Genomic DNA, 13,099 nt, shown 5'->3' with positions numbered 1-13,099 from the left:
TGGCATCACATACTAACTGGGCGTTGATGGAATGCCAGTGCTTGCGGTTTCTATAGATGTGCTCAGTTGCCTTGGGGGGACGTAGAGCCACATGGGTGCAATCAATGACATCTAGCACTTTGGGGAATTGTGCCACCCTGTAGAAGTCCTGGGCAACAGCCTGCCTTTCTGCAGGTGTTCTGGGCAGGTATATGTGCCTGCGGACTGATGGGTGTGCAGTGATGATGGCCAAGACCTGGTGTAGGCAGCGTGACTGCGTGGCCTGTGACACCCCCCCACTATGGCACTTGTCCGCTGAAATGATCCAGTGGCCAGGAAGTGCAGTACATTGAGGACCTTCTCCAGGGGGCTGAGTGCTTGGGAGCACAGGGTGGTTGATGTGAGGTCATCCTCCCACTCACTGACCAGGTCGAGTATTATGTGAGGTGGAAACCTGTACCTCCCATACACATGGTCATCAGGCATCCCAAAAAGGCTGGTTCTGGGTGTAAAAATTCTGGCCCGGACTATCCTCCTCCTCCTCCTGCGGTATCCCACAGCCACTGCTGCTAGGAACGGTATGTTCATCCTGGCGTCTGAGCTTGTTTGTTGTTTGCGTGCACTTTTATGCTGTGCGGGTGGACGTACGCCTACTTCCTGCTGGCGTACGTGTTTCCGGATTGGCCATGTTCGTTTCCATGAATATGTGTTGTAGGCGAGCGTGTAAAACTTCCCGCGCAGCCCTGGAATACCCGCACCCAGCCCAATCGCGTGTGGTACTTCTCACGCACCCCTGAAATACCCGCACGCAGTCCAATCGCGTGTGAAACTTCCCGCGCACCCCTGAAATACACGCATGCAGCCCAATCGCGTGTGAAACTTCCCGCGCACCCCTGAAATACACGCACACAGCCCAATCGCGTGTGAAACTTCCCACGCACCCCTGAAATACACGCACGCAGCCCAATCGCGTGAAACTTCCCGCGCACCCCTGAAATACACGCACGCAGCCCAATCGCGTGTGAAACTTCCCGCGCACCCCTGAAATACACGCACGCAGCCCAATCGCGTGTGAAACTTCCCGCGTACCCCTGAAACACACTCACGCAGCCCAATCGCGTGTGAAACTTCCCGCGCACCCCTGAAATACACGCACGCAGCCCAATCGCGTGAAACTTCCTGCGCACCCCTGAAATACACGCACGCAGCCCAATCGCGTGTGAAACTTCCCGCGCACCCCTGAAATACACGCACGCAGCCCAATCGCGTGTGAAACTTCCCGCGCACCCCTGAAATACACGCACGCAGCCCAATCGCGTGTGAAACTTCCTGCGCACCCCTGAAATACCCGCACGCAGCCCAATCGCGTGTGAAACTTCCCACGCACCCCTGAAATACACGCACGCAGCCCAATCGCGTGTGAAACTTCCTGCGCACCCCTGAAATACACGCGCCCAGGGCAATCGCGTGTGGGAGTTCCCGCGCACCCCTGAAATACACGCGCCCAGGCCAATCGCGTGTGGAACTTCCCGCGCACCCCTGAAATACACGCGCCCAGGGCAATCACGTGTGGAACTTCCCGCGCACCCCTGGAATACACGCACCCAGGCCATTCGCGTGTAGAACTTCTCACGCACCCCTGATATACACGCACACGCTCCCCCTGGCCCGATCGCCTGTGAATCTTCTCGCGCACGCGTGTTCCCGACGCCCGTAATACGCGTTCCCCGCTTTTGCCAGTCTGGTAAACTGGTACAGTGTTGGCCAGCCCTTTGCGATGGTTTTGCGATCTTGATGGCTTTTCCTTGCGCGAGGGCGTTCTTGGGGGTGTAACTGGCGCTGCTGCAGGGTCGCTGCGCCACTCTGCGCCACATCTGCTTTTGGAGGCGAGAATCCATGAATACGCTGTGCGCGGGAATTGATTTTATCGTACGCGGCTGGCGCAGACATTCGCACGGGCACGCTGTGCGCCAGCCGCGTGCGACACTTTTGAGAGGAATTACATGAATCGGCCTGTAAGTGTCACATAAAAATGGTCTACAGATCAATTGTATCTGCTTTTACTTTCTTTTATGAAAAAGTGACACGGTGCTGCTGTACACATTTTTTTTACTTTCATCAAAAGGCTTGTAAAAAGAAAAACATTGAAATGTAGAGCATTCTAATTGCTTGCTGATTCATGTGAGCAGATGATGAATGCTGCAATGGATGGCATTTGCAAGAGTGGTTAAAAACGTTAACATGCTTATTGAGAAGCTTATTTACATGGTATGTAACAGGAACCCTCTCTCTATATATATATTTATTTGTGAAAGAGTTGAAGATTTATTTTTAAATATAATCATACCTGTACTATGCTTTGTTAGATGCAGATCTTGTTGGATCTGGAACTCTTGGACATCTGCACAGTAGTTTTTGATGCAGAGGCCTTCCATTAACAGGAGATATGTACTCTGAGAGTTCAAGTGTACATCTGAAGTGTTGAACTGGGATGACAGGGTTAGGTGTAGAGGTTTTGGATGTGATTGGTGGATGGATGTGTGACTCTTTGAAAGCAGCCATGGTGGGAGTGCTGATAGCATGAAAGTGGAAGTGGTAGAAAGACTGCACCCATACAGCGGTATCCGCGGATGGTACATGCCACGTGCAGGTCTTTTGATGATGCCTTGCATGCAAAGGGGACTGCAGGGATTAGCCAATCAGGTTTGCTGGGAGGGTTGTACAGGAAGAGAGGGTAGCAGGAGTTTTGTTTGCAGGAGTTGTGAGAGCACTGACAATGGCTGTGGCTATGTGTTTGAAAAGGCAGACTGTGCAGAGTTTGTGGGGACTCTTTAATTCAGTCATTGAAGATGTATGCTGAAAATCATGGCATCTTTAGAAGTACTGGATTTGGAGAAGTGTAAGTTGTGTGGCATGTAGTTTGTGGCTTAAACTGGGCAAGCTTGCTTCATTCTGTGAGAGTATGGATCACTTTAAATGTCCAGACATTGGGCCTCATTCTGAGTATGGAGTTAGTCATGGCGCTATTTGCGCCATGACTACCTCCCATACTGGTACCGACTCCGACTTGGTTCAATGGGGACTTACCGGTGTAGACCGACCTTTGCGGGACCGGTAAATCCCCATTGAAAAAGCCATTCCCCATTCCCATTTGAGCCCCCGTAGGGCTCAATGGGAATGGGGAAGGCGCTAATAACGGTACTGCAAATTGCGGTACCGTTATTGGCTCTGAATTCCCTTAACGGGCCCCATCCATAACGCCTGGTCAGACCAGACGTTAAAGGAGGGACCCGCTAAGGAAACTTGTAGTAGGGCGGTAAGGGATTACCGGCACCGGTCTCCTTTCTGGTGCCCGGTATCCCTTACCGCCCTACTCGTAATGAGGCCCATTGTAATTGGACATTGCAGAAGGAACAGTTTGGGGTTTATGACTCCAGTGTATTTGCAGGTTGCCCAGAACTATTTCTTTAAAAGCCTAATGGAACTGTTTAATGCTACCAAGATAATGTTTTGCTGTAATAAATTAGGGGCAAACATGGAGATGTCCAACAAACCTTTTCAGTCCACAAATGGAAGAATCAACGCAGCTTGTCAATAAAGCTGCAAATGCTTTTTGATATACTGCAGGAATGTCATCTTTTGAGAATGACCATGTATGGTCTGATGGTGTGAATTTTCTTTTGTCAAGATGGAGTTCATTTCACAGATGTCGGAAATGTAAGTTTCCTTTACAATATTAGGAATGCATTGAAAAAGTTCCTGTAAGAAAATTGTAAGGGAAGATGTAGAGTTTACAGTACTACTGTACATAAAAGCAAAACAATGGGAAAAAAGGGGTTTATTAACAAAAAGTTTATTTTCAGAGCCACCACTAAAAATCAAATAACTTAAATTGCGTTTAGTACCCTCCACCCCTTTCAGTGGCCGCAATGTTCATGGACACTGCAATAGTGCTCGGACAGCATGTGCCACATCCGGGTCTTTTCAGGTTGCCTGGCATGGAAAGGGGACTGCGTAGAGCATGGACAGTTGTGGGTGTCCGGGAACATCAGAGGATAAGCCAATCAGGATTCCTGGGTGTGGTGTAGAGGAAGAGAGGGTAGCAGCAGCTTTGATAGTACGAGTTGTGAGAGGACTGAATATGGCCATGGCAATGTCTTTCAGAAGGCAGAGTGTGTGCAGTTTGGGGGACTATTGGGTTCATTGGTTGAAGGTGTATGCTGAACACTGTGGAATAGCCAAAAATCTTGGATTCCCTGAATTGGAAGTGTTTTGATATGGAGTGCGATGTATGAAGTGGCTTGACTTGCTCCATTTTGTGCAAATATGGTTGAATTGAAACATCCAGGCATTATTATTGTTGATTGTGGAGGGAACAGTTTGGGGTATGTGACTGGAGTTTCCTTGCAGTTTGCAATGAAGGATACATTGGGAAAGTTGAAGGAAATTTTCCCTAATTTTCACGCATTTCCCAGAGCCAGATGTGGATGCGCTAGAGTTTATTTGCTCCACAAATGGGAAAAGCGATGCGCAATGTCAATAAAGCTGTGTTTGCTTTTCTGCGACATGTTGGCATGACATTGTTTTATAATGAGAACCTTAAATTTGATATTGCCAACATTTTTCAGGGAGATGAAGTCCATCTATCTGATGTGGGTAAGCAGATTTTTGTGGAAAACATTCAAAATGCTTTGAAGCAGTTTTTGTGAAAAGTGAGAAGAAATGATTACATTCAGTAAAATGTTTCTTAGTTCAGTTTAGAAAAGGAAACATTTTCTATATAAATGAATGCCAAAAACACAAAAAGGGCCTTTTAAGAGCTTTTAAGAGCCACTATTTTTTAACGCAAATCAATTAAAATGATTTCAATTGTCCCACCCCATGCTTGGAATTTTTTTGATGTCGGCAGACTACCGCACTGTCTGCGGATTATGCAGGCTGCACAGGGGACTGTGACTTTTTTCTCACTTCTATTTTTTGATTTTGTATTTTTTTGGGGCTTTTTTTCAGTAAAGGCAAAGTAGGGGAGTGAAGAGGCACCAACCACAGGGACGATTGGGCAGGTGGACAGAGGAAGATGTTGGACGGGCCTTACATTTAAAGTGGGGGCAATGTTTCTCGTGTTTCGTGACTGCAGCATCTAACACACTCCAAAACTGCTCCCCCCTACAGATTAGTGCTTTACAGTAAAAACATAGCACTCTGACCCTCGAAAGGTAAGGGTCAACAGCATTCTGTATGGACTGTGAAGCCGACGCTGGGCTCCTCTGCTCCAAAAGAGTATTCTTTGTCGTAACAGGAGCAGATGAAGATGATGGGGTGGAGGAAGTCAACCTACTCTTACCTGAGAAAGATATCATCTTCCTCAGAGCAGCCGTATGGTTATATTTGGTGTGGCACTTTATGGCTGTTGTTCCATAGGAATATAAGCCAGGTTTCCCGTGACTGAGCACTCATTGCATCGAACCTTGCTTGCACGAGCCTTTTGGGATATTACCAACGGTAGTAAAATATCGTCACACCCAGGACTCTGAGTGCTGGTGATAGGGACTTCCCCCACCTCATCCTTCTTCTTGATCCTCATCTGTATCTCTGAGCCTGTTCCCCTGTCCAGGCCCTCCAGGTTGTTGAGGTGGTGGTGGTGTGGGTGGTTGGGGAGCAGAAGTGGCCATAGCAGATGCCATGATGTCTCCACAGATTTGCAAAACAGCAATGCAGCAAAACAGGTGCTCTCTCATGGATAGCCAGATTGAGAATGAGAAAAACTAATGGGTGGGTCCCTTTAGAGGAACAGTAGTGCAATCCGAGGTCTAAAAAGTGACAAAAAAGACTTGAAAAGTTGTAAAAGTTGCCAGATCGACCAAGATTGGGTCTGGGAACTGTGGAAGGGTAAAGTTTCTGCTTGAAACCACCTAGAGTGGCTGGAAATGCACTTTTAAACTGTCCGCTGTCACGGACACCATTCATGGACACTCCCATCACTTCACACAGGTGCAGTCACATGATGACGTCCGTGGCCGTCCGCGGCCCTGACGGCTGTCCGTGGACACCCACTGGGAGGGAATCGCAGGGCGCATGCACTCAGTGTCCGTAGAACAGGTGCAGTGCCCGTGGACAAATTAAAAGTGTGTCATGCAAAACCAGACATGTCCAGAACATCGTGCCTGTCCGGGAGCACCACCATTTTGAGTGCGGACACCCCGGACAGTCATAGTGTCTGTAGATTTATAATTGGAGTTTTAAAAAAAATATCACACAACAGTATACAAAACCTTCATAGTATAAATGGGAGAATTAGGAGCCTTTTTACAATAATCATGAGGGGAGCAAGGGAGTGAGGTTTCATCAAAGGATCTTTGATTAAAATGTTCAGAATTTGGTGGGGATGATTGTTGGGGACAAGGTGGACAGGTGCAAGAAGGACAGTGATAGGGAAAAATTTTAATGACATGATTTTTCACATACTCAAACAGTTCTTTCAAATCATTACTTAGTTCATCAAATTGTTTAGACAAGTTCATGATTTGAGGATTTACAGTTGGGGATAGGGCTTCTCTTTGTAATTCAGGGAATTGTGGGGGCTCAAATGGGAATGGGGATGTACCGGCTCCGGCACCCGCGTAGGGGAATTACTGGGTCCACCGTGGTCGGAATGGGCCGGTGATTCCCCTTTCGTGGGTGCCGGAGCCGGATGCGAGTTTGGGGGTAGCCTTGCCGGTAAAACCGGCAAGGCGACCTCCAACCTCGTAATGAGGTTCATTGTCTTAGTTACATGAACTTGTCTTAGTTACATAGGGATACTTGGCTCTTGGTTACAGTGATATCATTTCCTAAAGACCTTATACACAATCCAATCATTTAACCAATCAGAACACTAAAGAACACAATCAATGTACAAAAGAAAAGCAAATTTAAACCATAAACTGTCCTAACAAAGAAACTCCTGCTAACGGCCACCAAGGAAGCAAGTATCTCCTTCTTTCTCTCCATCAAAGAAACATTGGATTATGAAATCCAGTTCATTCAACCAGTACAAAAAGTTTTGACAAATTGTGTGGTGAAATTGTAAAACAAACTGCCAAATCATAAGTAGGCTAAATGAACATAAGACTACTTTGCAACTCCTGAAGATCCACACTCTGTGGTGAAACATGTGCAGAGGACTTTTTCTTGAATAACGAAGGACTGTGTTTTGGAATGATTTTGATGTAGATGTGTTATAATGTTTATTTACAACTTGTCCCAAAATTAACATATTTCTGCTTGTTTGTCAGTAGTTGGTATGGGAGTCAAATGTAGCTCCTGCTAACTGTTGAGTGGTAAGCTAGGCCGGCACTTCTCTGCTACAACTAGCATGTCCATTGCTCCCAGCTCCCCTGATTTTGGAACCGTGTATTGTATGTTTGCTTATATTTTGGCCCCATTTTTCTGATGCTTACGTATTTCAATGTAACATTCCAGTTTGCAACACCAAGTACACTTGTTTTTTGTTTAAAAGTGGAGACTTTGTTAGGCCTCTAGAAAACAAAATCTGTTTGATGGCAAGGTACTCTTTGCTATTTAAAAAGTGACTGCATTTACCTACTGAGCATACTATTATCACTTTCTTTACTTGCTCGTCTTTACCCACTGACATGTCGTTTGTTTTACCAAGACCTATTAATATGTTTTTTTTTGTACAGAAGTAGTACATGTGTTTTGATCTCATACATTGTTCGCTAGGTTTTATCAAGTCCTAAAAATCAAAAGTGATTGCTGAATTACATTGTCCTTACTGATATGTTTCAAGAGGAAAGTGGGTTCTGCTAACCAAATAACTCGTCACACTATGTACACGTCACTCATTTGATACTTCTGTTTATCATGTGGGTTAGAGGATATGGGATGCAGCCCACCAGGCACTCCGCTCCTGTGATTTCTTGAAGGCCATATATCAACTGAGCACATTTCTTGTGATGTCATAAGGTGAAACTTAATGTGAAATTATTTGCTGTGTTGTTATGTACTGTCCTTTTATTGCGTGAAGTTGATGTGGCATCATTTCCCATTATGTCATCAATATGATAGGTACGATTGTAGAAACGTTAACATCCGGACACATTTTTGAGCACAGAATGTTGGCATGTATGATTTTGGACGACTGTCCGCTGGTGCGTTGTGTGCATGTGCCTGGGTGTACTATGCACACTGTTGCCAATTTTGCACACACTAATAGTGCACAACACATGCACTGACTATTTTGGGAAGATGCTGCCTACTTATAGGGTGCACCAGGTGGGATGCTTATTTGCATACCTATCTGTAGGGTGCACGCCCTGACCACATTAACGTTCCTTTGCATATGATGCAGAGTGGTGATGTTACCAGGAAACTGAGGTACATATACACATGCCTGCACTTGCAGTACGCACAAACGTCCGTTCCCACATGCATTGCCAGGTGGTGGATAACAAGCAGCAATGCAGAGCCTGCTGCTGTCATATGGATGCATCCATTGTGATTGTGTGCATTCCGTAAGACACTTATCTTTTGCTTAATTGCAAGCATAGCAAGGAGGACTGTGTGCCGCTGAGTCTGAACGCCATTTTCAGGAAAAAAAGCATACCACCAAAACACTTACCCACACTGTCATTATCAATGTTCCCTTTTGTATATTCCTACAACCCATTAGAGAAGGGAAGGGGTAGCACAATACGATACTTAGTGTGGGAAAATGCTGTGTTGTAGAACTTGGTTGTTAGGGAAGGAAGAGATTGCTGTGTCACCGTCAAGTCTCCATTGATAAGATTTTTGAGGGGATGGCGGCCTGCAACATGGGGAAGGAGTATACGTGCAGGTGTGCCACAGCCATTTCATTTTGTCCAAAACATTTGTATGCACGCAACTTATTTTAAGGTTTTATATTTTAATACCTTAATAAACCAGCTATTATCTGTATATGAAGAAAACATTTGTCACGTACTAACCTAAGAGATTGCACTAAGTGCTTATATGAAATTAAATTACAGTGCTAAACTTATGAAGGCAAACTATTGTTCTTAACTATTTTTATATTGTTTCATGAATAAAATATGTGATAGGAAAAAATTGGTGAATCCCTGCTTTCTATTGTACGTGGTTTTAGATAGAGTAAGCGCCATACTTGATGGCCTCTAATAGAACGGACTGAGAAAGGGTTAGTTGATTTGACCTGTTCACTTTTGAGTTACTTAACTTGGAAGGGGGCACAATTGTTCCCCATTTTTGTTACTTTGCCTTTCAGCCTCTTCTTTTTGCTATTTGCACAGTTTCTTTCTTTTGCTATGCGCAAATGGTGTTGTGCAAGGATTGCGGCTTCTACTGCCTTGCTTTCCTTTCCAATATGTTTTCTTACAGAAAACAGAATGTGATTGCTGTACATGGAGGAATATATAGTACATAATGTACGCTTCTGACTACAGTGTGTACTAATGGGGTTACTGTACAAAGTCATTCTGTTATGAGGGTCATTTCTTTCCTGCAACTCGAAGGTGCTTGTCATTGCTGCGTTACAAAAAGACATGTTACACATATGTCCTATTGCATACTGCAACGCTTGTGCAATAATTAGAGGCTGTTCTGCTTCCTTAGTACATTGTACCAACGTTTTGCCCTAAGCTCTTGCCAGTCGTTTCTCTGCCCGTTACTTCTTTGTTCCCATGTACAGTAGCAGTGCGGTACGATTGGTAAAGGGAGATGTTAATTCTGTTGTTGATTCATTCCTTTACGGTGTCTTCCCAATGTCTTTCTCCTATTTGCTTTGTACATACACAATTTGAACACCTACTCCATGTTCTCTTGCCATTTTTTGCCATGCTGCTGTTTTCATACATTTTTAGCGTTTGGTAATTGGCACCACTATGTAAGAGAGCAGGTGCCTTGCAGAGCAGGTTGGATGCCACCCAATGTGCACAACCAGAGGCATAGTCTGCGACTACTGTCTGCGTTACCATGCGGCCAGTAGTTTCATTGTGTTGGAGAGTTCTTCTTTACAAACTAAGCCTATCCTGCTTAAAACCAATGAAATTCACTGGCAAAAAACGTTGTTAAAGGAACGTTATGGTTAAGTTGCACTAGCAAATACCTATGCAATTCAATGGGCAAACATTGTTACAGGGACGTTATGGTTATAGGTAAAACAGAAAAAAAAAGAAATTTGCAAGTTATGGTAAGCTAAGCAACCATAACTCGTGCCACCAGTGTGCACTGCAAGGATCAAAGATGCCATTACAAATCTCATTGATGACATCACATGTGCATTTAGTTTTCATGGGAAGCCTCCACAAGGGATTGTTATTGTAATGTTGGCAAAAAACGATCAAAGATCATTGGAACAACTACCATGAGAGAAGTAGTTCATTAAGCAATGCATAGCTATAGACACCATTGTATTACACAGTTCTTTGCAGTAAATGAACCAACTGATGTGGAAACGAAGCCATTGTCTGCACCATGCCCCATAGAAGTGTAATATTCCAAGTGTTCCCATGTCACATAGTGACATCATGAATGCTTTCGTTTTAAAGTTTTGGGTACTGTGAAGCATGTAAGAAGTACCTACCATTCTCTTAATAACTACATAATTGCACTATTGTACAGAAAACATAAAGACAACACAATATATACAAATATGAGCATAAACAGGGAAATTAAAGTAGGCAAACAGGGAACTGTATTACCAGAATGTCTTCATACCATACCTGATTACCTTCATGCACAGAAATGACTGCTGTATTTTACGCTTTCTTCTTCCCCTATGTGTATACGTATCATATGCTGTGAGCAAACCTTGAGGAAATTAGTGCAAGAACATATGACAAGGGTGCCTTACACAAACATAGAACCTTTTCAATTGTTACTTCCTGATTGGTAGTGAAGAATAGCACCTGGCCCATTTACGTCAATGAAGAAAAAAGGGGCAGCGACACATGTGATGTCATCAGTGATGGCATCTTTGATGTTATGGGTGTTAGTCCTTGCAGTGCACACTGGTGGCACGAGTTATGGTTGCTTAGCTTACCGTAACTTGTGAATTTCGGGGGGGTTGTGGTATATATATATATATATATATATATATATATATATATATATATATATATATATATATATATATTTTTTTTTTAAATATTTATATGCATAAATATATATTCAGTGAAAAAACTTTGCTAAAGGGATGTTATGGTTACAAGTGAAACCGAAAACCCCAGAAATGTGTCAGTTAAGGTAATCTAAGCAACCATAACTCAAGCAACCACCATGCACTGCTAAGACTAACACACAGGACATCAGAAATGACATCACAAATTTCATTGATGACATCATTGATGACATCACATATTTGGGCACTTGTTTTTGTTCACTGACATATTTAAGCCAGGCAGTTTAATTCACTGACAGTCAAAATATGAATATTGAAAAGGTGCTATATATCTAGACGTTAACCGTGTATGTTCTTAAAGTACTTTCCTTACGGTTTGGTGTCAGCTCATGGTGCACATATATGGGGCAATAAGCAGGCCTCAAACACACAATTCATTTGTATACATGATGATGAACTTTAATGTTACTGACATTTTCTGGTGATGTTGCTTCTTTCTTCCTTAGTTTGGTTTCCCTGTATGTGCCTTTGATTTGTATGCATTGTGGGTCTTCATATGTAGTGTTTGTACTAATACAAGTAGGTGTAAGTCTTGAATTATTAGCAATTTATTCCATGTTTAACATTACTCAAAACCCTGAAAAGTTGCATTCATTATTTTACTATCCAAAATTACCAGATTACAAATATTGTACTTCTATGGTGCATGCTGCAGTAATTTCATATCTGTATGTATGATTAGGTTCCAGTATTAACAATAAAACTCCAATATAATGTTTTGTTTAGATGAGTACATTCTTTAAACATTGGCCTCATTACGAGGTGGGCGGTAAGGGATTACCGGCACCGGTAAGGGCACCGGTGCCGGTAATCCTTTATCGCCCTACTACGAGTTCCCTTTGCGGGTCCTTCCTTAATGCCTGTTTTTTTCAGGCGTTAAGGAGAGGACCCACAAAGGGACTCTAGAGCTAATAACGGTACCGCAATTTGCGGTACTGTTATTAGCGCCTTCCCCATTCCCATTGAGCCCTATGGGGACTCAAATGGGAATGAGGAAGGGCCCTGGTGAATGGGGAATCACCGGTCCCACCAACCTTGGAATGGACCGGTAATTGCTCCATTCACCAGGGCGGAGTCGGAACGAGTTTGGAGGCAGCCATGGCGCTAACAGCGCCATGGCTGCCTCCAACCTCGTAATGAGGCCCATTAAGCAGTTCATGATAGGTCTCCTGATCACCTCACACATCTTGTTACCAACATTATAAACACAACCTATTGTAGGAACCTTTCTTCAAAATGAATTTCATATGTGATATCATCAGTGATGTCTTCAATGACATTTGTAATGTCATCCTTGACGTCCTGGGTGTTAGTGTTTAGCAGTGCACGGTGGTGGTGTGAGTTATGGTTGCTTAGCTTACCATAACTGGTGAATTTCTGGGGGTTTTCGGTTTTGCTTGTAACCATAACATCCCTTTAATAATGTTTTTTTACCTGAATTTCATAGGTTTTTATTAGTGCAACTTAACCATAATGTCGATTTAACAAACTTTTTTCACTGAATTTAATAGGTTTTTATTAGTGCAACTGAACCATAAAGTGCCTTTAACAAAGTGTTTTCTGTGAATTTCATAGGTTTTTATGAATTAAAATGTTTCATGATGTTACATCACTGTATATAAGTTAATAATTCCTCTTTTAACATATATCAAAGAACTGTAAACCTCCTTTAAGAAACAGATTTTTTGCAATGAAAACTGATGTGTGTCGTTATCAGCAGTGCATGCTGAGGATGCAAGTCATGGTTCAATTGCCTAGGGCATGCGGCTCCACCATGACCCCAGCCCCAACAAACCACCCTGTTATCCACTGCACCTACCCTGCATCCTAGTTAAGTATCCACTATACCTTCATAATGTGACCAATGGCCAGTGCTCATGGCTTGCAGCCATAGCCGTTCTGCACAATCCATGGGGCATGGACTTCGGCCATGCCGCATTCCCC

Source organism: Ambystoma mexicanum, chromosome 6q (assembly GCF_040938575.1).
Source record: "Ambystoma mexicanum isolate Mex_15411 chromosome 6q, UKY_AmexF1_1, whole genome shotgun sequence".
In the NCBI taxonomy this organism is placed as follows: Eukaryota; Metazoa; Chordata; class Amphibia; order Caudata; family Ambystomatidae; genus Ambystoma; species Ambystoma mexicanum.
Note: the sequence above shows the minus strand (reverse complement) of the source record.